Here is a 26,198-nt window from a genome sequence, read left to right on the forward strand (position 1 = left end):
ACAGACACTGCATAAATTTTTACTTTTTTCCTGGCAGAAAGAGTCTACGCCGTGTAAATGGTCTCAAGGTACAGAAATATAACCCTGTTAACAACTGCTTACAAAATACCAGCTTCTATTCCTTTCAAAATGCTACAAATTTACATAGTTGAAATATACCAAGTTGTATTTACTTCAAAGAATCAACATTTGACCAGATTCCTTTAGTAAGACAGATGCTCAAGAAAATACTAGAATTTAACAATAAAACCCATTACCTAAGTATTTGTCGACCTCAAGGCTGCATACGATAGAAAGAACAGTACTTTACCAATCAATGTGTAAGTTTAGTATACCAGAAAAACTTATCTGATTAACGGCAATGACAATGTCTAACTTAAAAACTAGTGTTAGCATACAGGGAGAGTATCTCGATCCTTTGAGATAAAGGATGGACTCAGACAAGAGGATGCCCTGACTTGCCATCTATTTGCTCATTGTTATTTGCTGTTATTTGTTATCCTTTTCTTGCTAATTATCATAAGCTTTGTCTTCTTAACGTTTATATTGAGTCATATTGTTGACTGTAATACGTGATTTTGTTCATAAGAACTTGTAGGTTTTCTAAGTTGTTCGCAAATACTCTGACTGTATATTGTCGCACGGTCACGGGCAAAATCACTAGTTTACATGCAATTAGCAAAAATGTTTCTTACTAAATGGGATAAAATAAAGCATAATATACATTAAAAGATTATGTTATACTTGCCTGACAAATTAAATATTAGCTGACGAAATAAAATTTTCGAAATGAAATAATCTATTTTTTTCACTTACCGACTCAGAGTGGTGCTTAACAAAAATGTACCTGAGTTAGAAATGATTTAAGAATTAATTATGTGACGGACTCACTACAATGGAAACTCCATGAATGAATATAGTGTAATAAATTAAATGTAAAATTCATAAGTAAAAAAAAAATTGAAAAATAAAATTTAACAATTATTAGAAATACCTATATGAGAATGTTGACCTGCGTCTGCGTTTTTACGTAGATGCGTGGGGCTATTGGTATAATTGAAAATAGAACTTATCTCTAAAAAGGCGATTGATGACTTTTGTGGCTTTTTTATCAGGCATCTATTTAGTTGATAGTATGCAGGCTTTCATTGTATAATCCTATATTCTTTTGACAAACAACTTAACCGTAGTTTGATTATAAATTTATAAGATGCGAGGAGTCTAACAGTCTTTAGTAACTCTGTATTCTTTTTGACTCTTTTCAGTAGTTCGGTGTTTCTTCCATCGTCGGTATTTGTAGCGTTTACGCTTGTACTTCATACAATAATAATTGCCAAACTCTCTCTCTCTCTCTCTCTCTCTCTCTCTCTCTCTCTCGATCTTCTTCAGGTTCTCACGTCTAGCAAATTTTGCGCGTCTCTTGCCACTTCATCCTCCCATCTTTTCCGTGGCCTTCCTTTTAGTCTTGCGCCCTGCATTTTAATATCTAGGGCTCTTTTCAGCCATCTTTCTGTCAGTAATTGCCAAACATATTACTTAAATATTTGTTTTTCTAGTTCCAAATTAAGATGATTATTACAAGAAAAGTGTTTTTAGTAATTGCAATTCTGTGCTGTATTGTAAAGATATAATTTCAATGTTAATTTCAAGGTACATGTAACTTTAACGTAAGTTAGGGATGGGCACTAAAAATTTGTTTTATTTTTATTTTTTTAATTTACAAAAAGACCTATCTACAATTTAGTTTTTTGTGTTTTATTTATAAAATTATTTTAAACTTTATGACAAGAAAAGTTCAAAGGTTATACTTGGTAAAATTAACTAGAATGTAATATTCTCAAAATTCTCTAAAATATTTAAACATATTTAATATATTGTAACCGTAGAAAATTAATTTCGAAGAGAAGTTCGTTCTGTACTATATACAAGACTATCTAAGGTATTTAATTTCCCATTAGTGTATGTAGCAGTGGAATAATTATAAAATTCATAATCTTGAAATAAGTTTAAAGTAAATGTTGGGTTAAATATTTAGGACTAAAAACAAAATAACACTATGTAAACTAGAATGTTCCAAAAAATTAGCAAAAAACTTTGTGAAAACTTTAATTTTCTTAAGAGTAAGATGTTATAAATAAAGTTAAATAATTTTACTGGGCAAATATTTTAGCTAAATAAATTTAAAAATATAAAACTTATTGTTCATGATGCCCAGTAATGATTATCGCTCATGCGAACAACTAAATTGTTCCACTTGCACAAGGACGATTATAAAACAAAAATTTTACAATAAATATTATGATACACAATACAAAATGTTAACGTACAGTGAGATTATACTGTATAATACATGTTTTTTAGAGGCTTTAGAGTGAAGTTTATTTGGTAAGCATTACTTAGGATATCTTATATTTTAGGCTTGAGGTGATAAAATTGTCTTCTGGCAGAATATTGATGGCATTCAGTGAGTATGTGATTGACTGTCAGTTGTGATTGGCAGCTTTGACAAGTAGGTCGGTTGCTGGATAACATCAGGTAACCATGTGTTAATTTTGTATGTCCGGTCCGAAGTCTCCTTGCCACGATAAGACCTCGTCTGGACAGACTTGTAGTGCCAAAAATATAAGGATTGTCTATTGAATGTTGTATTTGATGTAGAGCTGAGTAGTTGGTGTCCCAGTATTGTTGCCATTGAGTTTTATTGCGAGATTTTAAGTCCTTACTAATTTGGATGTTAACAGTGGGATCAGAAGATGTTGAGGCAAGATACCAATATGGGATGGTAACCAAATTGGAATAACTATTATATTTTGGGAAAAGTTAACTTGGTAATGGTAAAAGGTCGTGGATCTTTTGGAATGTAGGATGATCAGTGAGTACATTTTAAATAGATTGGATTGAGGCTAGAGAGTCTGTGTATATAGCAAGTTGCTTATTTGTTGGTGAAAGGTATTCTATAGCTTGAAGTATACTGTATAATTCTCCAGTATACACGCTGCAAAAGGAGGGGATAAGGGATGACATGATAAGAGTATGTGACGTTGTAACAGAACAACCTACTCCTGTATCATTTTTTTAAGCATCAGTGTATAGTATATCGTATTTCTTTGTAAAAATAATTTTTTTAAAATTTTTTAAAACGAGTTCCTTGAAAGTTGTAAATTTATTGTATTTTGTAAGTAATGTGTTACATTGAGAAATAATTATCGACCAAGTTGGATATGGAGATAGGTGAGGTGAAATTGTTTGCGATAGAGATATGTCCTCAAGTAACTGTTCCAAAATTATTGGAATGAGTTTTAATAATAGTAATTTAGAGAGGTATTGCCGTATATTCGTAGATGATGTAAAAAGAGGACATACTGGGTTAGATGGATTAGAAGAAATCAATACTGCGTAAGAGAATAGTAGTTGTTCCCATCTAATCTAAAGAGGGGGTTCATTTGCTTCGCAATACAGGTTTTCTACGGGGCTAGATTAAAAGATACAAATACGGAGAGCTGTGTTATGTTAGTCGAGTTTGGAACCGATAAGAGATCTATATATCTTAAAAAGAGAATTTTCGTCTGCACTCCAATGATATTGCGAAAGAGTTTTGATATTATTCAGTCTTTTGTACGCATCACCCTTTATTTCTAATATATGTTGCTTCCAGGTAAGTCGAGAATCAAACATTAAACCGAGTACTTTACATTTTCTGACAACGGGAAGATAAGCTTTGTCAATCATTATCCTATAAGAAAGGGAGGGAAGTCGTCTACTAAATTTTAATATTGTTGATTTTTTTATATAATAACAATAAGCCTATGGAGCTTGTTTTATTAACAAGGGTGTCTACTGTGGACTAAATGAGCTAAGAAGTTGTAGAGACAGATCGTCCATGGCAGTAAATTAGTAGGTCGTTTGCATGCCTAATCGGGGAAAATATACCAGAGAATAATCGCTTATTGCTAGATTAAAAATATTTAAGCTTAATACTGACCCTTGTGGTATCTCGTCGACTTGAGTGTGAAGTGATGAAAAAATACCATTGACAGACACTCTAAACAATCGTGATGATATAAAATTTTTTATAAATTGAATATATTGCTCTTAATATTATATAGGGTTAGTTTATTTAGTAAATAGTGCCTGCTAATAGTATCAAATGCGCCTTCAATGTCAAACACAGCAGCGACGACTTCTTGACTTTTGTTGAAAGCATCGGAAATATGACTCTGGAGAATTACTAGATTGTCTTGAGTTGAGCGATTTCGTCTAAATCCTGACTGGTCTTTAGGAATTATGTTATATTTGTTAAAGAACCATATAAGTCCTCTGTTAATTATTATTTTTTAAGATTTTACACATCGTGCAAGTGAGAGATATTGTTTTATAAGTACTAGTTGACAAACGAGCTATGCTAGGCCTTTAATTGGTTATTATAATTGAGGTTCGCTACTGGTTCGAAAATTTATTAAATGACTAGATTAAAATGAAGATTTCAAGAAGTTTAAACCTAAGCTGGATAGTTTTTTTTATAAAGATATAGGAAATATCGTCAGGGCCAGAAGCAGTGTTCTTAAGACTTTTAATGACAGATGTGAGTTCTACATAAGAGCATGGCGAATTCGGATATATAATATCCTTCATTGGTTCGGAAGAACACAGGGGAGTGGTGTGTATCAATAGTTTAAGTAAAGAAGAATTTATCATCATCATTATATAACAGGGGTCCTACGGCGATTGCCGCTTCCCGCATTTCAGCCTCCATCTTTTCCTATCTCTCCAATCTCCCTCTTCTAAGCCTCTAGATTGCATTGTTTTTGTAATTTCTCTTCTCCAGGAATTTGGTGGTCTTCCCCTTTTCCTTCTTTCTGGTGGAACATACATTAAGGCTTTCTTTGGCCACCGCTCCTCCTCCATTCTCATCACGTGACCATACCATTGTAATTGCCTTCCTTGTATTCTATCTGAAAGAGTATCTCTAATTCCTGTACGGTTTCGTATTTCCTCATTCCTGATTCTTTCCATTCTCGATACTCGACATGACCTTCTAAGATAATCCATTTCCACAACGTCTACTTTATCTCGTTCATTCTTTGTTATCGTCCAACATTCGGCACCATATGTGGTAATTGGTTCTACAATTGCTCTGTATACGCGAAGTTTGGTATGCATCTTTATTTTATTAGACCACAGTAATGAATTCAGTATTCGGATGCATTTTTTCCCTTGGGTTATTCGGTTTTGTACATCTATCTTAACTCTGCCATCTGCTGATATGATGCTTCCTAGATATTTATACTGGTTGCAGCCTTTTATGACTGCGTTTTCAAGCCTCAGATCTGTGGTATTTCCTCCAATTTTTAAATATTCTGTTTTGCTTATGTTTACAGTAAGCCCCCATTTGGCATATTCCTCAAATAATTTTCGATTTATATAATTTATATCTTCCTCATCGGTTGCAACCACCACCTGATCATCTGCAAACAACAATGTATACAGAGTTTCTTGTCCCACTTCGATGCCCATAAATCTACATTTATTTCTCCAATTCCTCAATGCTTCTTGGACGTATATTTTAAAGAATGTCGGTGACAAACAGCATCCTTGCTTTAGGCCTTTAGTGACTTTAAATTCATTTGAGGTTCTGGTTCCAATTTTTACACAACTAACTGCATTTTCGTACAATTTATATATCGCTCAGATATACGTCGAATCCAATCTGGACCTTTTGAGGACCTCAAACATTTTCTTTAACGGGACACTATCATATGCTTTCTCAAGGTCTATAAATACCAAATGTATCTCTCTCTACTTCTTTCGACACGCTTTTCAATTATTTGTCGTAAAATAAATATATTATCAATGCAGGATCTCCCGGTACGAAAGCCGCTTTGTTCTTTAATATCTTGTATCTGTCTTTCAACCCTCTTCTTTAATATTCTGCCGTACAACCGGCCCACAGAGCTCGTCACACTAATACCTCTATAATTGGAACAGTCTCTTTTATTCCCTCTCTTATATATGGAGCTTATATAAGATTTATTCCAATCTTTATGGATTTCCTGGTCTCCACACATACATTTATTGAAAAGGTCTACTATTAATTCTAAAAGTGCAGTCGGCCCATATTTAACCAGCTCTATGGGAATGTCTCCAGGCCCTGCGGCTTTTCCGTTTTTAACCTCTTTTAAGGTTTCCGTCAATTCAGATAATGAACTTTGATCAGATAAAAGGCATATATCGAGCACAGTTTAATTAAATCTTGAATTTAATTCAGATAATGTTATTATAGGGATTTCCTGTCTTTCGTCTCTGTTGTCTATTAATTCCCTTATCTTTTCCCATCTGTACTCTACTCTATCCTCTTTCAGCAGTTTCGTATAATATTCTTCCCATTCATTTAACTTTATGAGAGAAATGTTGTCTTCATTTTTCTCATTTTTCCTAAACTGTTTTAATGAGTTGTTTTAATTAAAACAAAGAAGAATTTATTTTGCTTTTAAATTTTGCATCAAAGTCTTTTGCTAGGGTTTAGTTTAGAGTAGAGATTTTGACGTTCGTATTGATTCCTTAGATTAGCCATATTTTTTTCCACAGTTTAGTGGGATTGGTATTTTTATTAATAGAAGATATATAGCTTCTCCAAAAGGAATTTTTACTTTGGATTTTCCAAGTTATTATTTTTTCGATAATTTTTAAATGCCACCTTATGTTATTCTATAGAAGTTTGGCATGAGGAATTCCACCAAGAAACTTTTTTTTGTTTATGTGACATAATACTCTTGCGAATGTGCAAATTAGCAGCTGAAAGTATGGTATCTCTAAAAATGTTATATTATTGTCAATATTGTCGGATAATAAGAGAGAAGGAGGGACGATATCTGTTTGGGATGTGTAACTTGCCCAATCAGCAGTTTTTAGTCGCCAGTAGTTTCTGGAAGGGGGTTTTTTCTGTATTGGGAATATTAGAAGATATGATTGTAGCACAATGATTGCTGCCATACAGGTCATCAGCGGCTTTCCGAGTTAGTAAAGGTGCTGATTTGGGATCACTAAAGCTAAGATCTATTGATCTGAAAAAATTGAAGTCCCACCACTGGCTCTGTTGCAGTTAGTTCGAATATAATGATAGTCTTCAAATTTTTTTAGTTTAGGAAGTTTGGATATTCTGGAATTACTTTCTCGTAAACATATGATTTCAGGTTGTTCTTTGGCAACTAATTGCTGGATTCTTTCTCAGCGACGAAAGAATCCACCACAATTCAATTGTATGATTTTTTAAAGTGATTTTTATTTAGAGTGAGATACGGGCGACTGTGAGGATTAATGAGAACACTGAGAAATAGGAGCGTTAGTTTCATCATCAGTTTGATAGTCGAAGGAGGCACTCATATTGTCATAGTCATCAGGATTAAGTTGTCGTTTTTTTTTTGTAGTCTAGTAATGCGGTTTTTAAAAGACCTTTTCTTTGTTTCTGAATGAAGAAGTGATAAGTCGTTTAGTAACCCTTGGATGTTAGAGGTGAAGTTAAGAGCTTCTTTAAGTAGATCTGTAATACCATATATAATTGCTAGAAAAGCTATAAAATAGGAGTTTTGATAAGAGTTAGTTCCGATGGGATATTTTTGTAATTACCTTGAAATGCGTTAAGTGAACTAAGTGTCAGTTTATGTTCTTCTTTTATAATTGTTTTAGATTTTTTCTTTTGGGGTTTACAGGAAATATTAGTTTTTACAAACAAGGTGGGAGGCATTTGGTTATTAGTTGGATCCAGTGTAGCGATTGGAGAAAGTTGAATAGGATGGCTCTTTTTGTATTTGTATTGTGGCAGAGAGGTAGATAATTACGTGATGTCAGTTTTTTTTTAACTAGTTGGAATTTCGGAGTAGGATCCATTTTGTAAATTGGTTTGATTAAGAGTGTTTTCTGGTATATCGGTTGGAAGGGGTTAGCGGGTGGGGAAAGTTCAGTTTAAGTTACAGTGATTGGAGCATTGGTACAAGCGTTAGCAGTATGACCAGCTTGTTTAAATAAAATACATTCTTACCTATCAGTAGACACAAATATTCTATATATTATGTTCTTCTCGTAAGTTATTAAGAGAGAGGTTTGAATTTAAAAGTTTTCATTATCAGAAATAACGTATAAGACTTTTCACTCATTATTTGTGCATAATCATAAGTAAGTGAACCATATTTCACGAATGAAACAGAAGAGGCCATTTGTATTCCGATATCTTTTAGTACTTTTTCGATTATGAGGTGCGGTATTGTGGTATATACATTTGATATGAAAATACGTTTAGCAGGGGTAATAAGTCTTCGAATAGGAAGAACTGCTGTGTCGATGGTGATAGTTTGGTGGGCACTGAGAAGTTCGTCGACTACTGCAACGGAAAAATAAATAAATACAAATACCATAATTTGAAATTCGAGATGCAAAGGTGATATTTTTGATGGTACCAATGTCACCAATAATAAATTTTTTTTACTAAAAAAAAATAACATGTGGAATAGCATGTAAAATAATAGCTTGATTTTTCTGAGGAAACGAAGGAGGTGGAGGTTTACTTAAAGCTGCAGTGACATGAGACTTGGTATTCATTATGTTTTTTTGTTAAGTTATTTTAAGGTCATTTTGTGAGAAGTTCTGGTTGCCAAAACCACTACACGTAGATTTAATTAATGCAACAGACGTGTGGATAAAGTAATTAAAAACTAACATTGATATAAGGTTAAATGCTTGAATAAATGAACTTTGATAAAATAAAGGCAGATATCGAGCACAGTTGTATTAATTAAATCTTGCCCAAGTACTTTCGCTTACTAGAGCATCTCCAGGGGCATCTGAAATAAGCCAAGAAACATTTTTTTAAATAAAGAAATTAATTAACCTCGATAAAAACTCGAAGTTAATGGATGATAAAAGTTTTTTTGTGATTAACGTTCTAGACTTACTTCGTCAATTTTGGGCTATCCAACAATCCCAGAATGTCATAAACATAAAATTAAACATAAGGTTGAATATAATACTGCAATAAACAAGGACAAACAGTTTAAAATTATTAAAAAAAGTCGAAGCTACATTCGGGTCGGCAACAGGAGAGAGAATGGCTCCCGGTATTAACGGAAATGTTAAGGCGACATTTGGCATATGACAGCTTGGATGGGTAGTCACAATCATGTAGATGTGTTCTGCACATTTTAAAATTCTATGTAACTAAGCATTGACCAAAAGTCCAACTGACACTACTATAGGAAATCAACTGATGAAATATGACATGTAGAATATTATAACTAGATTGGATAATCCAGATCTTACACATAAATCTGTCTATAATAATTAGGGTGTTAATTTAAGAGCAGTGGACGTAAAGTATGAATGCACGAAATAGACTAAAAAATCTATTAGACAGTGGGTGGTTGACTACAATAAAAGGGTCTACCAGGCACTATCAATACTGTAGAAAAGAAGAAATCTGAGTATGAAATTAAAATACTAAAAATTAAAAAACCAAAATTAAAAGCAATGTATAAATGTGGTATAATTCAAGTAGTTCAGCTAAACCCCCAGTCAATGGGAGAACTATAAAATTAATATGTAAAAGCGTTACTCAAGACCAACTGACCAACAGTGGGAGATGTTGAAATATACAACTGTGGAGATGGTTTATCTAAATTACGCAGAGTTATGGAGCGTGTAATTAACGCCAACTATAGATCAATTGAACCTGAGCTAGCTAGTTTTGTAAGTTGTTGAAGAATAAAATAGTAATGTTGAACAAAGTATAAAATTAATAAAGTCTTAATGAATATACTACATTTATACATTGCTTTCAATTTTCGTTTTTTAATTTTTAGTATTTTAATTTCATATTCAGATTTCTTCTTTTCTACAGTATTGATGGTGCCTGGTGGACCCTTTTATTGTAGTCAACCATCCACTGTCTAATAAATTGTTTAGTCTATTTCTTGCATTCATACTTTACATCCACTACTCTTAAATTAACACCCTAATTATTATAGACAGGTTTAAGTGTAAGGTCTGGACTATGCAATCTAGTTATAATATTCTATATGTCATATTTCATCAGTTGATTTCCTATAGTAGTGTCAGTTGGACCTTTGGTCAATGCTTAGTTACATAGAATTTTGAAATGCGCAGATCACATCTACATGATTGTGACTGCCCCTCAAAGCTGTCTTATATCACATGTCACCTTAACATTTCCGTTAATACCGGGAGCCATTCTCTCTCCAGTTGCAGACCAGAATGTAGCTTCGACTTTTTTAAATAATTTTAAACTCTTTGTCCTTGTTTAGTGCAGTGTTATGGTTAACTTTATTTTTAATTTTATGTTTATGATACTCTGGGATTGTTGGATAGCCCAAAATTGACGAAGTAAGTCTAAAACGTTAATCACAAAAACTTTTATCATCCATTAACTTCGAGTTTTTATCCTTCGCCTTTATTTTATTAAAGTTTAAAAAATAACAGTTACCTGGTATATTGGTACACCACTGGATAATGAAATTGTTTAAATTTTATAGTTTGCGATTCACAGTGTTTAAGAAAAAACTATAACACTAAATTGTTCGTAAATATCATATTATGCTTTTTATTCACACACTAATTAGTAAAACTAGTGATAAGAAAAAACTCGTAGATAACAGAAGTATCTATCTAGACAAACGATAAAACGACGTTTACTCGCTCTGTCTAATTAGGAATGATTCTTGTTTTTTAAAAACGATTTCTGAAATGAAAATCAAAGCGTTGTAATAATTGCATTTTAAACTGAAATTGTGGCTAATTTCCAATGAAGATATTAATTAGAAAAGTAGACGATAATTAAGAAGTAGATGGTAATTTGCACAAACGTTATTTTATGAATAATATATACATATTTTGATACTTTTATCGAACGCGATAATTCATCACACACTGACAAATTCAATTAATCGTAAGGTTTTCAATTTATTTTCAACGTAACCCTATCGACGGGAGTTTTAACAGTTTTCCAGTCATGAGCTTAATCAGACGTCAAGTTGAGTGAGGTTGAAGTTTCGACAACTCAATCTGTGCTCTACTTTTCTTGCTTGGAATGCCGTGAAGAGTCAAGGGTGGAGATTTACCTCTACTGTAATTGAATTGAATGTTTCACGAATTTGGCAAATATACTCGTACTAAAACAAAAAATATCATAACGTAAACAGTCAATTTTATTCTAATATTTTAAATTTTGGTTCTGCTATAAATAAATTTTCATATACAGGTTTAACATTTTCATAAATAAGTACACAAAACAAGTATTGCTACAACAAATTACATAATTACTGTGGATTAATGATAGTAAATGAGCATGCTGACAGTTTTTATTTTAGAGTAGGACTTTTTATAAAAATTGCTTTTTCTTAAAAAAACGATGGCCTAGAAGCAATACCTCGCAAGTACCTTTCGCAAAATTTGTGGTTATTTAAAAAAAACTTTATATCATATTATTAAATACAAATATTTTGTAAATAAATGTTGGTCATAAAACTATTTATAATAATTTCTTTATAATTTCAATTGTTTTTACAAGTTATGAAGAAATTATACAAGTGTATCAAAAATTAGGCAAAATCAAGAACATGCAAGTGGTGGAGTTTCAATTTTTATCGAGAATTCCTATCAATATTGCAATATTCTTCTGATCTAGAAGCAGTAGCGTTATAATTGGTAAGTGGATCGAAGCAAAATCTCCATCTTCTAAAAACAATAAAGGAACTTCTGAGAGAATCTAAATACACAGCTGACATAGTAGAATTTTTAAAATCTACAAATTTATTAAGAAAATTTAACATAATACATCAATTATTAAAATATATATATATTGTGTACCTTATCTGTAATTCATATTTTGTATATGTCTATGCATGTTGTATTTTTTTTATCATTTTTGTATTTTGTCTTAATAATAACCCTAAGGAATTGAAGCAAAGTAAATAAAAAAAAATTGCTATATATTGCTTTCTTTTTTGTTGTTATTCATAAGATAAAACATAAACTGAGGGAAATGGATGGTCAAATGATTATAGATATAAAAGTAGGTGATGAAAAAGTAAGCATTATTCCAGTGTATCTGAGGCCAGGAGAGTATTGGGAGGAGTATTTTGAAAACGTTGAAAGGATTTTAGTTGAAAATTTAGATCAGAATGTTAAAAATAGTTTAGTTGTAGGTGATTTTAATGCAAGGTTGGGGGAGGAAGGAATTCTAGGTGATGAGCTTGATAAAGATGAGGTATATAGAAGGACAAGTTGAGTGAAAGAAGAGTTTCTAAAGATAAGTTGATTAATCATCATGGGAAAAAGGTAATTGGGATATGTGACGACTTTAATTTGGTTATTTTAAATGGCAGAACAAAAGGCGATATAGAGGGGGAGTACGCATTCTAGGGCCGTTAGGCAGTTCTGTCATAGATTTTGCATGTGTATCTAGACCGAAGTTAAATTAAGTTGATAATTTTTTTATAGGCTGTGAATATTATTCTGACCATATGCCTCTAATAGTGGAGTTGACCTTCGAAGATGGCGGTCGGAGATCAACTAGTAAAATTTTGCCACTGCTTCCTAAAATTACTTGGACCCAAACTGATTCGGAAAAATATAAACAAAGAATGTCTTGTGAAATTAATAGGGTGAATGAGTGGACTGATCAACCTGAGATAACTTTGGAGTTACTACAGCCATGTATAAAAAAAAGTCAGCACACAAGGAAGAATGTAAGCTTTTTATGGCAAAGGAGGAGTGTAAACAAAGCCAGCAATGGTTTGATGGTGAGTGGGCAAGAAAGAGGAAGCAAGTAATGTCATATCTCAGAGTATCTAGAAAAAGTAGCTAAACCTATGCAACGAACATATACAGGAACGTTAAACAGGAATACAAGCACCTTTGTGACTTCAAAAAGAAAGAATTTTATAAGAATGTTGCATTGAGTTTAAGAAATACAAAAAATTTAAAAGAATTTTGGAAGGCTGTTGGACTGTATAAGTTTGGAAGTTCATCCATTGGGGAAGGTGTTAACTTAAACCATTAGCATGGTGTCAGTTCAATAGGATAAAAATATTAAAAAAAATAGCATTAATAATTTGTTTGCGTATAGCTATTATCTTTTTATCTGAATTGTGTATCTTGTTATTATTGTTGTTATTATTATTATTACAGTAACAGCTTTCACTCCCTCTAAGGGACAAATTCAATCATTTGAAATGCAAGCTATACCTTACTGTTATACATTGTTATTATTGTTTTGTCTAGTGCGAAGTGTTACTCATTAGGATATACACATTTAATTATTACTATAAAATTTATATGAATATTTACTTAATTCATTTTTTATTATTTTAATGATCTTGTTAGATATAATTAGCTCAGCCTTAGTGTAATTTTTGTATATTAGAGAATAATATTTGTTTGCCAAATCTCCTGATGGCATGTGCTAAGGAAAACAAATGTCACGAAAAGATAATACTGTATTATATTTTTTTTATTGAGAAATAAAAAGGCATTATTGATTGATATATTTCTTTCTTTATCAATTAGTTACCATTCTTTCAAAAAACGAAAGAATTATAAGCTTTATAAATTATTAAATAAAGGATCACCTAATATTAAACAAGATGACTAATTTTATGAATTATTAGATTTGGTTATAAGATTACCTCATATAATTGTATAGGACATTTAGGACTTTCAGTAAATAAACGAGACTGGCGAATAAATTATTCTGTTCGTTGTTACCATCTGTGAAGAAAAGATTTAGTAAAAAATATCGTATAATGATAGAATTATGCACATCACATACATACCGGTAAAGCTAAATATGTTACAATTTTGTCCCAAATTTTGAAAGGCAGAAATAACATCATAAAAAATAGACCGACCATTTATGACGTAGAGATACCACACCACTCATTTAATTTCTGAGGAAATTATATCCGTACAGGGATGCTTAAATGTTTATTTTCCCTAGACTCATAAACCGTCTTTTTTATTATGTTCTGCTTGGCATTGAGCAAACAATATTTTCTGTCCTTAAATAAAATGTTTAGTAAAACATTTGGATTGAAATAAATTATCTCCCTTCTGCTTTAACAAAAAGAAAACGCCATGTTTAGCCTTTTTGTAGAATTTACTAAATCTGATGTAAAATTGTATTTTCTGTACATAAAACATAATTTGTACTCGGGAATACATTCGAAGAGCTCAGGGCTAAAAGGATGAGGGTCCAAAAAAACAAGTTTTGAGAAATTAGGTTTTTAAATTTAAAATTAGATATAAAAATAATTAACAGAAAGGACACTTCATTTTGGTCACTAATTTATGCAGTAGCTTACAGGGAACATATAAGTTATGTTTTTGGGTTATCGATTTACAAATTACTATAAATATAAATTTAGTTATCTTTTGGTGTCATAAAATCTCAGGCTAAATAGATGAGGGTCCAATAACGTGTCTTAAAATGACACTAAAAATACAGATAAGGTAGTCTATTTATTCAAAAGTAATATGGTACGGATCTGCTACTGTTAATTACACAAAGCTACAAATACAGTAGAAGTTTGTTAGTAAAGGATAGAATGAAAAGCTTTAAGCATATTGGCAGTGCGTCAAAATATGCTTGAGACTTTACACACCAAAATTTCTTCAAATGCTGAATACCGTCGTATTTTGCTTCATTTAAAGGTAAAAGCCCACAATATGCTAGCTCTGGTAAGTAAAAACAGCTTTCTGGTAAAACAATTATTTTTTTTAGGCTCAGTAACAATACTTTTTTCATTTAGGCCATTAACAGTCTGACGATGTAAAGTCATTCGAGGGTGATTAGAAACGATGCTTAGTTGCCGTATAGGTCATTTGAAGGAGTTTCATCCACAGATTTTTAATCAATTAAGCCCATTTTTCTGTTAGACTCGAGGTACGAGTGGCCTCTGGTTGTAAAAAACAATTGTTATTTTATCAAGTCCCTTGGCGTAATTTTTGTTCTGACCTGCACCAAAATCGGAGAAAATTTTAAGCTCTTTTATTTGCAAGTCAAGGTGAAAGAAAATAAAATTCCAAAGCAAAAAAACAAACCTTGCCTCCTCCTTTCTTGCCATAGATTTCTGTATAGGTATATAAAAAATATTCTGAGTCTAAAATTTATGTATATTAAACATAATAGTTGCCTATGATAATAAACATCGTTAGTACTAATGTTTGGGACAGCCAGATTCTTTTAATAATTTATTGCAATCGCTTCTTTTGTTTTGTCTTTTTGTGCTTTGAGCCTAGCACTTTTTTTAATTTTGTAAAAGAAGCAGCTTTCCTTAAACGCAATTATTTTATTTTTGGCAAAAGAGTTTTTAGTTCACAGTTTAGTTTTGCAATATCATTGTAATTATCGGCTGTAGCAGGTAGTGTTAACTTAGTTTGTATTGCGTCAATATTTACTGTAAGTTCATCACAGCTGTGCAAGTGTGGGATAGCCAAAACATTAGTTGAAATTAGTATTAAATAGTTGCCTGTAGCCTGTACTTTTTCGGGAATACTTTATTGTTTGGATTGGTTTACTATTTTGTAAAAAGAAAACATTTTACTTACATTAAGCTCTTTAATTGAGTATTGTTCTTGGATTTTGCTACCCGTAGTGTAAGTTTCTAGTTTTTGAAGGATTTAATGTAATCAATTAAAGAGGCACTAATATCATCTGGAATCCTATTAGGCCTCAAACAATGCTTTTTTCGCATGTCCAGTGATCCTAGGCCGGTTGTTTTAAGGCTCTTTTGTAAATTCTGTACTTTTTTAGCCGTGATTCCGTGAAGGGACAAAAATGCTTTATAACATACAGGTATTTCCATTACCTGCTCATTTCTTACTACTCTAACCTTGTAAGTATACGAAAATGTGAAAAATCTGCTTCAGCTTCGGGCTTTTCAGGCCTATGGCGCATAATAGGACAGCATACCATCAGTCCATAAAGATACATTCATTAGTTGTCGTGTGATGAGGGCACGTTGAACTTGGAAATAATATCTTGTCTTTCACTTAAACCAATATGTTTAAAGCACTCAAGTCTTAAACACTTACAGTCAGGTCCTAACTAATGGCTACATAATCAAAATATTTTTATTGCATTTTGCGTGCAAACACAACCTTTTCTTTTTCCTTTAACAGTTTTCAATTGCAGAATATTTGTTGTCAGACATTTTAAACACCAAATTACTTAAATAATAAAATAACACAAATCTACACCACCATAACAGAAAGCTGTAAATAAACAAACAGTACCAATAGCAGAGACCTCTGTGGTCAGCAATCTGAAATAGGTGAACTGTCCTTCTTTTAGCCTGCATATGTAACACCTTCATTAGTTTAGCTCAGAAGACGTATTTTTCAAAGCTGATTGGCTTGTACACCTTCATCTTTTTTGCTTAGTTGGATACCATACAATAGTTAACATAAGATAAAGTAAAATAAATTAGTATTATCTCCATAATGACAAATATTGGACCCTCATCACTTTAGATTTTAGCTCCTTTGCTCATTTGCTTTAACTGAAAGAAAAAACTCGGCGGAATGATATTAAGCCTAAAGTATTCAATTTGTCTTATATTAATGTTGTTTAGATGTTTTACTTTCTTTAAACATCCACAGGAGCTTTGTTTAAAATGTTTTACCTAAACTTTATTGTTTTCTAAGGTCTCAGTTTATCTATTATCATTATATTATAAATTGTCCTTTAATGTATTTTTATCTTCTATCTTATTTTTATCCACCCTTTGGAAAACAGTGATTTTTTTATTTTGCAGCAAACAAAACTATTTAGTAGCATCTAATCTTAGCAATACGTCATATAAAATATCATTTTTAATTACATGGGCATCTATTTTTTCCATTTTATGGATTTTCGTAGGTAACTAAATGTCTTTTCACGTTTCAACAAAATATGACTTTATAATTGTTGATTGTAACATTTAATTTAACTAGTGATATATAATCTAGTTTTGTGTTGTTCTTTCCTTTGAGCATGAACAGCAACTTTGCCAATCTTCGTTAAATCTACCTTTTTCGCATTAGCGCTACGGGTCTTGTGGTTATCTGCAAAGTTCCAGTGGATAAAAACATCCTGGGTATCCACGAAGCTCACAGTTACTACTATATAAGATTCTAAGACTATATTCTGCGATATTAAAAACATATTTAAAAATGGCAACTTACCCAGTACTCTGAGGTGGAAAGTCTTAGATCAGTGTTTTCAACCAGTAATGACCTAACAAAAACCACTGCTTCAAAACTAAGAATAACACAAAAAGAATGGAGCGTTCAATGATAGGAGCAACAATAAACGACAAGATCACAAACGAAGACCTACGAAAGAAAACCATAGTTACAGAGGTTGTGAAAAGAGCTTACAGGTCAAAATGAAGTGGGCTGATCACATAGCAAGGATAAAGATGGAGACCAAATGGAGACCAAAAATAAATAAATAAAACAGAGAAAAAAAAAAAGAGGTTATTCTTTGTATGTGGGTATATTTTATTTTATAAAAACCCTTAAAAGGGCAACATTACAAGCACGAACGTTTTCGGAACAACTGTTCCATCATCAGGTTAAAATGCAGGTTAACATGCCTGAGCCACCAAAATATTTGGGTAAAAACCCTTTAAATTGAAAAATGTTACCGAAGAATGTACATGATGTTTATAATATTATATGATGTTTAATATTTTAATTAGATTTTACTTCAGGTAACATACACCCATGCTTAAATGAGTTCCAGTGTCCGGAGAGTACACCTCTTCAAACGGACTACGGTTGGCAACTGCTAGTCCGTTTGAAGAGGTGTACTCTCCGGACACTGGAACTCATTTAAGCATGGGTGTATGTTACCTGAAGTAAAATCTAATTAAAATATTAAACATCATATAATATTATAAACATCATGTACATTCTTCGGTAACATTTTTCAATTTAAAGGGTTTTTACCCAAATATTTTGGTGGCTCAGGCATGTTAACCTGCATTTTAACCTGATGATGGAACAGTTGTTCCGAAAACGTTCGTGCTTGTAATGTTGCCCTTTTAAGGGTTTTTATAAAATAAAATATACCCACATACAAAGAATAACCTCTTTTGTTATACGTGGTATACAGCCAGCTACAGGAATTATTTTCCTTGTGGAAAACAGAGAAAGACCAATTATACGATGGAAAGATGATCTGCGAAAGATGACAAAAAACGGGATTCATACTGTTCAAGACTCTATATTCTAAATAGGGGAGACCTATATACTGCAGGGAACTCAAAACTAGCTGATAATGATATATTGTTTATTATTTTAAAATTTTTACCAGTGTTTTTTAACTATGTTTAAGCCCGTAGTCTGTCCTAGTGCCACCTGTCTTATTTAAGTGCTCTGATTGACCCCTCAGCTTCTTGCTTCCCAGTTCACCATACAAAATTATAACAAAAAAAAAGATGAGACAAAAGCACTCGTTTAGAACTTAAAGCGTAAAAATACTAAAGGTATGATGACGAATGACTTTGAAGCCAGTAATTTCCAAACACACACAGCCAACCTTTTCAAATCTAATTAAATTTATATTAAACATTGTTTTGCATAGAATATAATTTATTACTTCTAGAATAATAATTGTTTTGTGTTCAGACATTATTATCATAAATGAAGAACAATTAAAGGGCCACAGAGAAGAACGATCAGACTCCAATTTGGTAGGAATTTAGATATTGGCGCCATATTTTAGCTTTCCTTGGAAAGAACCCAAGCATGGTTTCGTTTGTACAATACCGATCACCGTACGGAAGATAATAAAGAGGAAAGATATAAGCCAAAGGAGAAGAACGATCAGGTTCCTCGCGCTGACGGCTAATAACGATCAGATTTCGACGACCTTAACTAAACGTAGATTGTCGCATCTATAGCATCTTAGCGTCAATTCTATTCTGTAATCGCTAAGAGAGCTGCAGCTGTTTTGTAGTTTTCATTAGTTTGTTTTTGAGAAAAGTTATAATGTCAAGTGTTCTTAGTAATAGTGATATATCTAATGGAAATATTCAGCCAGGTAAAGTCAAAAAGCGGAGAAAAACCGGCAAAATGAGTGATGTAATGAAAAAATTTCGTGCCACCTCTCACGAGGTCGGGGAAGACTGTAAGTGCATTCGTTACAACTGTTTTCAAGTCATCCCTTCGAATGAAAGACAATGATTAATTTCTAATTTTAATGAGTTAGGGGACTACAATTCTCAAAACAAATATTTAACAGATCTTTTTACGGTTATACCTGTTGGCAGACGGAGAAGCAAAAACCCTGAAGCTAAAACAAGTTTTAATCAATCTTCTTATAGCTATAGAGTTCGAATAAATATGAGTGGCTCGTTACAAGATACTGTTGTTTACTATAAAGCATTTTTGTCTTTACACGGCATCACTAATCGCTGTGTTCAAACCATAAGGAAAAATTTACTTGAATTTGGCGATACTAAAGATGGACGGGGCGGTCATAAAAACAGCCATAATAAGTTGATCGATGAAACAAGAACAATGGTAATGAGCTTTATAGAGTCCCTGAAAGGTAGGAAATCTCACTATTCTTTGCATGATACTAGCAAAATATATTTACCTGCAGAACTTAATACAGCCAAACTTCATCGAATGTTTAATGAATCATACAATAATAATTAAATAGGCTACACTATACTTCATGAGATATTTTTGAGTAATTTCAACATATCATTCGGCTACCCACGTAAAGATACATATGTAGCTCTTGTGACACTTTCAAAGCTAACATTGCAATTACGACGGATAAAATTGCTAACTGCACTGATAAAGAAAAGAAAACATCATTGACAACAACACCGTAGACACTAATGCGTGAAAAGACAATCCATTTACGGAAAAGCTGAAAGTTTTACACCATGAAAAAAAATATATAGAAAAGATCATATATCAACATACAAAATAATGCAATATTCGCAGAGAATACACAATGTTCACAAAATAAGCAGTCGCTTTATAATGCATGGTGTCAGTCAGAAGAAAATGTTAAGAGACTTAATTTGGGTAATCAACGGTTGAGTCAAATAATAGCCGATATGAAAAAGAGATTAGCACAGCTGGAAAAAGCCAAATAACATACAGGGTTAACCGCAAGTGCTGATGAATCACAAAAGAAATTAAAAGCAGATAAACTTAAATACTGAACCGATGAAGAAGATTTAGCGTATGAAACGGGCTGGATAAGAACCGAAAACAGTAAAAATCAAATGCAGAAATACAAATTGACAAACCAATCAAAAAACCAAAACCACCACCTCCGGTTGTAGTAGACGATTTTCAAAGTGCTGTTGACCTGAGCAAGCTTCTGACTGAGGCTGGAATTACCTTCACTATGAAAATCATAAACATTGAAGTTACAAAAATTAATACAGCCAATAGCGATCATTACAAAGCTTTAATAGAGAAATTAAGTACGAGTAACCTTTCGTACCACACTTATGAAAATAAGCAAGTGAGACCAATTAGAGTTGTTGTTAAGAAATTACATCACACATGGCCACCAGAGGAAATAGTAAAAGACCTACAAAATGACAATATAAAGCCATTAAAGCTGATAAGAAATTCAAATGAAAAACTAAAAAACAACTAGATATGTTTATCCTAACATTTAGACAGGATGAAGATATAAATAGAATTTACGGCATAACAGACATACTTAGTACGAAAGTTGAAATCGAGCAATTAAGGAGTTCCAGATTAGCACCATAATGTGAAAGATGCCAGGCTTACGGACACACGTGAAAAAAAAAAGGAGCCAAGATGTGTAAAATGTATTGGTAAACACCTTACTAAAATTGCCATGAACCGCCAGAAGATAAACCAAAATATGTTCATTGTGGAAAAAACCATCCTGCAAACTACCGCGGATGTTAGGTAGCTAAAAAATTACAAACAGTAAGAAACGAGAGAACAAAGACAATGTTATAAAAGCGCCCCATAGAGTTACTGAAAGCAAAAAACTAAAAACGGCAGAGGTCAGTGAAAATAGAAGTTACAACGATGTAACAAAGAATGCACGAAGATATGCATCATCGCAACAAGAAAAAAAACCGATATTACATTAAAAATGATATTGGAAAAGTTCACCAAGATTAATGAAAAAATAACTCAAATCGATATCGAGTTAACCGACTAGAGCATAGCGCTAAAGGAGCTATTAAGAAAATCAGAAATGGCTAAAGACCTCCGAATAATGACCTGGAACGCAAATGGACTGTTACAACATCAGATCGAGTTGCAAGCAGTACTAGATATTAAGAAAATTGATCTGTGTCTCGTTTCTTAAACACACTTCACTAAACAGTCATATGTAAAATTTACGGGGTATAGACTATATTCTACTGTACACCCAGATAATGCAGCTAAAGGAAGAAGCGCTATTATAATTAAAGATAACAGTCTGTGTGAAGATGAAAACATATACCTTAAATATAAGTTCAATATATTGTCCTCCTAGACACTCGATTAAATAAAAGCAATATAAAGAGTTTATCAACACTTTAGGAAAAAGATACATCATCGGTGGCGACTTTAATGCAAAAAATACCCACTGGGGCTCTAGGCTAACTACAACACTACAACTAAAGGAAAAGAACTATTGTCAGCTGTTAAAGAACAAAAGAGTGAAGTAATCTCTACTGGTAGACCAACATACTGGCCTACCGATAGGAATAAAATTCCAGACCTGATAGATTTCTTTATTTACAAAAATATCTCAGCTAACTATCTGGATATCAATGACGGCTGGGACATGAACTCTGATCACTCACCGATAATTTTAACTATGAGTAATATAGTGATTAAAAAAGAGTTCAATCCAATATTGACTAAGAAAAAAACTGACTGGAAGAGCTTCAAAATAAACGTTAAACACAAAATTAATCTTGCTGTGCCATTGAGAAACACGAGGCAACTTGATGACGAATTAGAAGTTTTTATAAAAAATATCCAACAGGCAGCTCAAGAAAATACTTCCACAATAACTTCTAGAACAAAAGGGAACATATATCCAAAAAAAATCAATGAACTTATAGTAAAAAAAGAAAGTTAGGCAAAAATGGCAGCAATACAGAGCTCCACGAGACAAAACTAGTCTAAATAATGCTACACAAAAACTAAAAAGGGAGATACAGAATATAAAAAATTCAACAATTAATTCTTTTTTAAATAATTTAACAGCTGACCAAAATACAGATTATTCGTTATAGAAGGCAACAAAAAGAACGCAGAGACCAATTATTCATTCTCCTCCTATCAAGTTGGAAAACGGCAACTGGGCTAGAAGTAACGAACAGAAAGCAGAACGATTTGCAGATCATTTAGAAATACGTTTAAACCCAACGATAATGATGGTGAAGAACTGAGATGGGAAGAACCATTCCAAAACTAAATAAAAAATAACGTTGACATCACTTAGAGGAGTATCAACAGAGATAAAAGATAATATAATCCTATGAAAGCTCCAGGATATGATCTCATAACAGGAGAACTATTAAAAAATCTACCAAGAAAAGCCATAGTTAAGCTGACACACCTCATAAATGCTGCTTTTAGATTAAGATATGTTCCCAGACTCTGGAAAGTAGCCGAAGTGTTTATGATCGCCAAACCAGGTAAATCTCCTAATGAAATAGGCACATAAGAGAAAATTGAAACCTGTTCCACTAAAAAGCTATAAAATGAACCTCTGCCAATTAAGACTGCTAAGTTGCACGATTTATTGCACCTAACCCAATTCCTGATAAACCCAGAAGCACATTCCTTTTACCAAGGACTAGTTTCCGATGATGGTACGAATGAAGTTAGTGATGTGGAATTTACCGACGATCCACCAATCGACATTTAACGCGCAAAATAGATCAGAGTCCAGCTCCTTAATTACAAATTTGAAGATTTCAAGTATAATTAGCAAACTATTTTTTTTTTCATTTTTGTATTAAAAAGTCTTATAGTAATAAACTGATAACTAAATATTTTGTATTTAATTTTCCTGAAAAAAAAATAAACGACTTAAAAATTTAAAATTCGATTTGTACAAAATGAACAAAATGTGAGTCTGATCGTTCTTTCCCGTGGCCCTTCAATTTTCAAAACTTTTAAATTTACTCAACCTTCCGATAGGCTTTTTTTTCTTTGCCTGCCGTGTCCGTATTCAGACGTTGACCATCATCATATTTACAATTTCTTGAAACCGTTCTCTATCGGCTGCTGCGCGAAATAATTTATTCTTCTCTACAATAGAATGGAGTTATTTTGGCGGACGCGATATCAGCGCTCCTACCAAAATAACTAGAAACGTCGCGAGTATCTCAGACATAGTATGTCACATAATAATTATGACGCGTTGTCATTACATTTATCATATTTCAGGGAATAATTAAACCTCCTTTTGCCTCTTTTTACACACTTTTAGCTGTCTGTCATTTTCTCTTACATGCGCGCATATCTCATAAGCTGTTGCTAACGGGCGTCTTATTCTAATTATGGTTTTATTTGTGTTTGGCACTTCTGGCGAGTATTTTGTTAAGCATAGAACAGGACTACAATTGTCGATCACGTGTTAACTGACATAACAACATCTAGCTACACTGCAGATATATGATTTTATAGTTTTCAAAAGTCATAGCAACTTTTATTTATTACTATTTGGTACATTTGTAGTTACTGTGATATTTTATTAGATAATACTAAGACTGACAATAAAAGAAGGCAGGTGGACTGAAAGATAAGAGGAAAAGTTGGATAAATTACAATATACTGCAACTCATGGTAGAAAGAAAACATTAGAGAACAACAAAATAATGTACAAAAATTATCAGAGACAAATAAGAACCGCAATAGGAAAGGCCAAAGAAAATTGAATAAAGACACAGTGTGAAGATAAAGAGTTGAAAAAATATTCGATATATTTAATATGCATAAAAAGGTGAAACAAGTAGCCTGTCATTAAAAATCAAACACAGCTAGTAAAATGCAAGATCAACAGGGGAACATCATCACAGATGATGTGCAAATCCAGAAAAATTGCATATGGACCAAACACATACAAGAACTCTTTGATGAAAATAGTTCCAAACAACCTTCGTGTTACATGTGTAATAACCACTTAACAATTACGTCAGATATTAAAATAATTTTTAAAGAGTTTTTAAAAAGTGGAAAAAGCAATATCACAACGAAAAGATGGCAAAGCTCCTGGACCTGATAATGCATAATGATACTGAACTCATAATGTTATTTAACACCGACGGTAGTTATGCAGACAAAATCAGCCGTACACAGTTTGGTTTTTGAAACGCAGTGGGTACGAGAGAGTCATTCTTTCGCATATAAGTGCTATTTCAACAATGTATAGATGTGAAGTGCGATATTTATGTATGCTTTATTGATTGCCATTTAGCATTTGATACAGTAAAGTACGACAAGCTAAAGGATATATTAACAAATATTGAAATAAAAACCTGTGATCTAAGACTTACTAGCAATATTTACTGAAATAAAACATCGTCTATCTACAGAAGCAGGAGTATCCCATGATCTTAAAATCAACCGTGGTGTCCGACAGGGATGTATACTATCACCTGATGTTCAACATGTACTCTGAGGCAATCTTTTAAGTAGTAATACAGGATGTTGAAGCCGAAATTTATTTAACGGAGAATGTATTAATAACATCAGTGGTATTCGCTGACAGTTATGAAGCTCTCCAGGAGTTAATAGAATTACAGAAATAACTCAGAGATATGGACTTTCACTAAACATTAAAAAACAAAATGTATAACTGTATGATCTCTGAGAAAAAACAGCAAATTAGAAGAGTCAGTGTAAAAATCAACCAATAAAAAAAGTAATAACATACACTTACCTTGTATCTTGTACCACTTATCTGCAAAGTAATATCTGCATTTCAAAAAATGGCTAAGCTATATATATGCCATAAATTATTATTATCCTTAAAAATCAGGTTACTACAATGTCATATCTTTCCTATACTATTGTACGGAGCTGAGTCATGGACTCTCACAGATGCTACCTGCAACAAAATTAAGGATTTTAAAATGTGACTTTATGGTTAAATCTTAAAAATATCCTATTCAACCACATTACTAACCTGGACGTTTTATTAAGAATGTACAAGGGAAAAGAGTTGTAAACCACAATTAAAACAGCCAAAATCAAATACCTCGGTCACGTTATAAAGAACAACAAAAGATATGGTTTGCTGCAATTATTTTTACAAGTAAAAGTAAAAGGAAAACGAGACCCAGAAAACCTAACAATTTTCTTATTGAAAAATATACGTACGTACTTCAACAACAACCACAAATCTTTTCAGAGCATCAGTGTCCAAATTACAAATTGCCATGTAGGTCGCCAACATTCGAAATGGATAGCATTAAAAGAAAAACAACGTAACCAACGACCCGGAAGTTTGGTCTCGATGGTTTGAGAAGATAAAATTGATTGCCCAAAGTTATTTTTGAATGAAACATATATTAGAGTTAGAACTGTCTCAACAAATTTTTTATTATAAAGGTCCGGTGCAATTACCAAAGAAATTAAGATTGCATACAAATTAATGAAACTCAAAATTCGTGCTTGTATTGGGATATTGTTCTTGATTAGTACTCTTAGAAAAAGTAACTCCAGAACAAATTTAAAATCAAATATGGGATAATTCCCAAGGATCTGGAATTAAGTCATGTTACCTGGCAATAAAAGAGAAAAGGTTTCGATTTCTCATACAATGTTTACAGTAGATGAACAAATATTAACATTTAGAGGACGTTGTGTGTTTAAGCAATAAATTACAACGAATCCAGCCAAATATAGGATTAAAACGTTTGTTGTGGTACACGCAAAAACGTTTTACACATTTAATATTTTACACATTTAAACTTACGTTGAAACTCAGCCAGATGCTTCATACAAATTTGTAAATAGCAGTAACGAAATAACTCTTCGGTTGGTCAAGCCCGTCACAGGTACCAGTTGTAACATTACGGCAGATAGCTGGTTTAGCAGTTTATCATTTGTCAACAGTTTACTAACAAAAAAACTTACATATTTAGGCACTGTAAGAAAAATTAGACTTAAGGTTCCTCAAA

At 32.5% G+C, this 26,198-nt stretch overlaps 1 protein-coding gene across 1 annotated transcript in view; it reads left to right on the plus strand.

The window, feature by feature from the left end:
* Positions 1 to 26,198, plus strand: part of SPR (G protein-coupled sex peptide receptor) — a 1,160,093-nt gene that overhangs the window by 554,731 nt on the left and 579,164 nt on the right. The window lies entirely within an intron of this gene.

Source organism: Diabrotica undecimpunctata, chromosome 1, assembly GCF_040954645.1.
Source record: "Diabrotica undecimpunctata isolate CICGRU chromosome 1, icDiaUnde3, whole genome shotgun sequence".
Classification (NCBI taxonomy): Eukaryota; Metazoa; Arthropoda; class Insecta; order Coleoptera; family Chrysomelidae; genus Diabrotica; species Diabrotica undecimpunctata.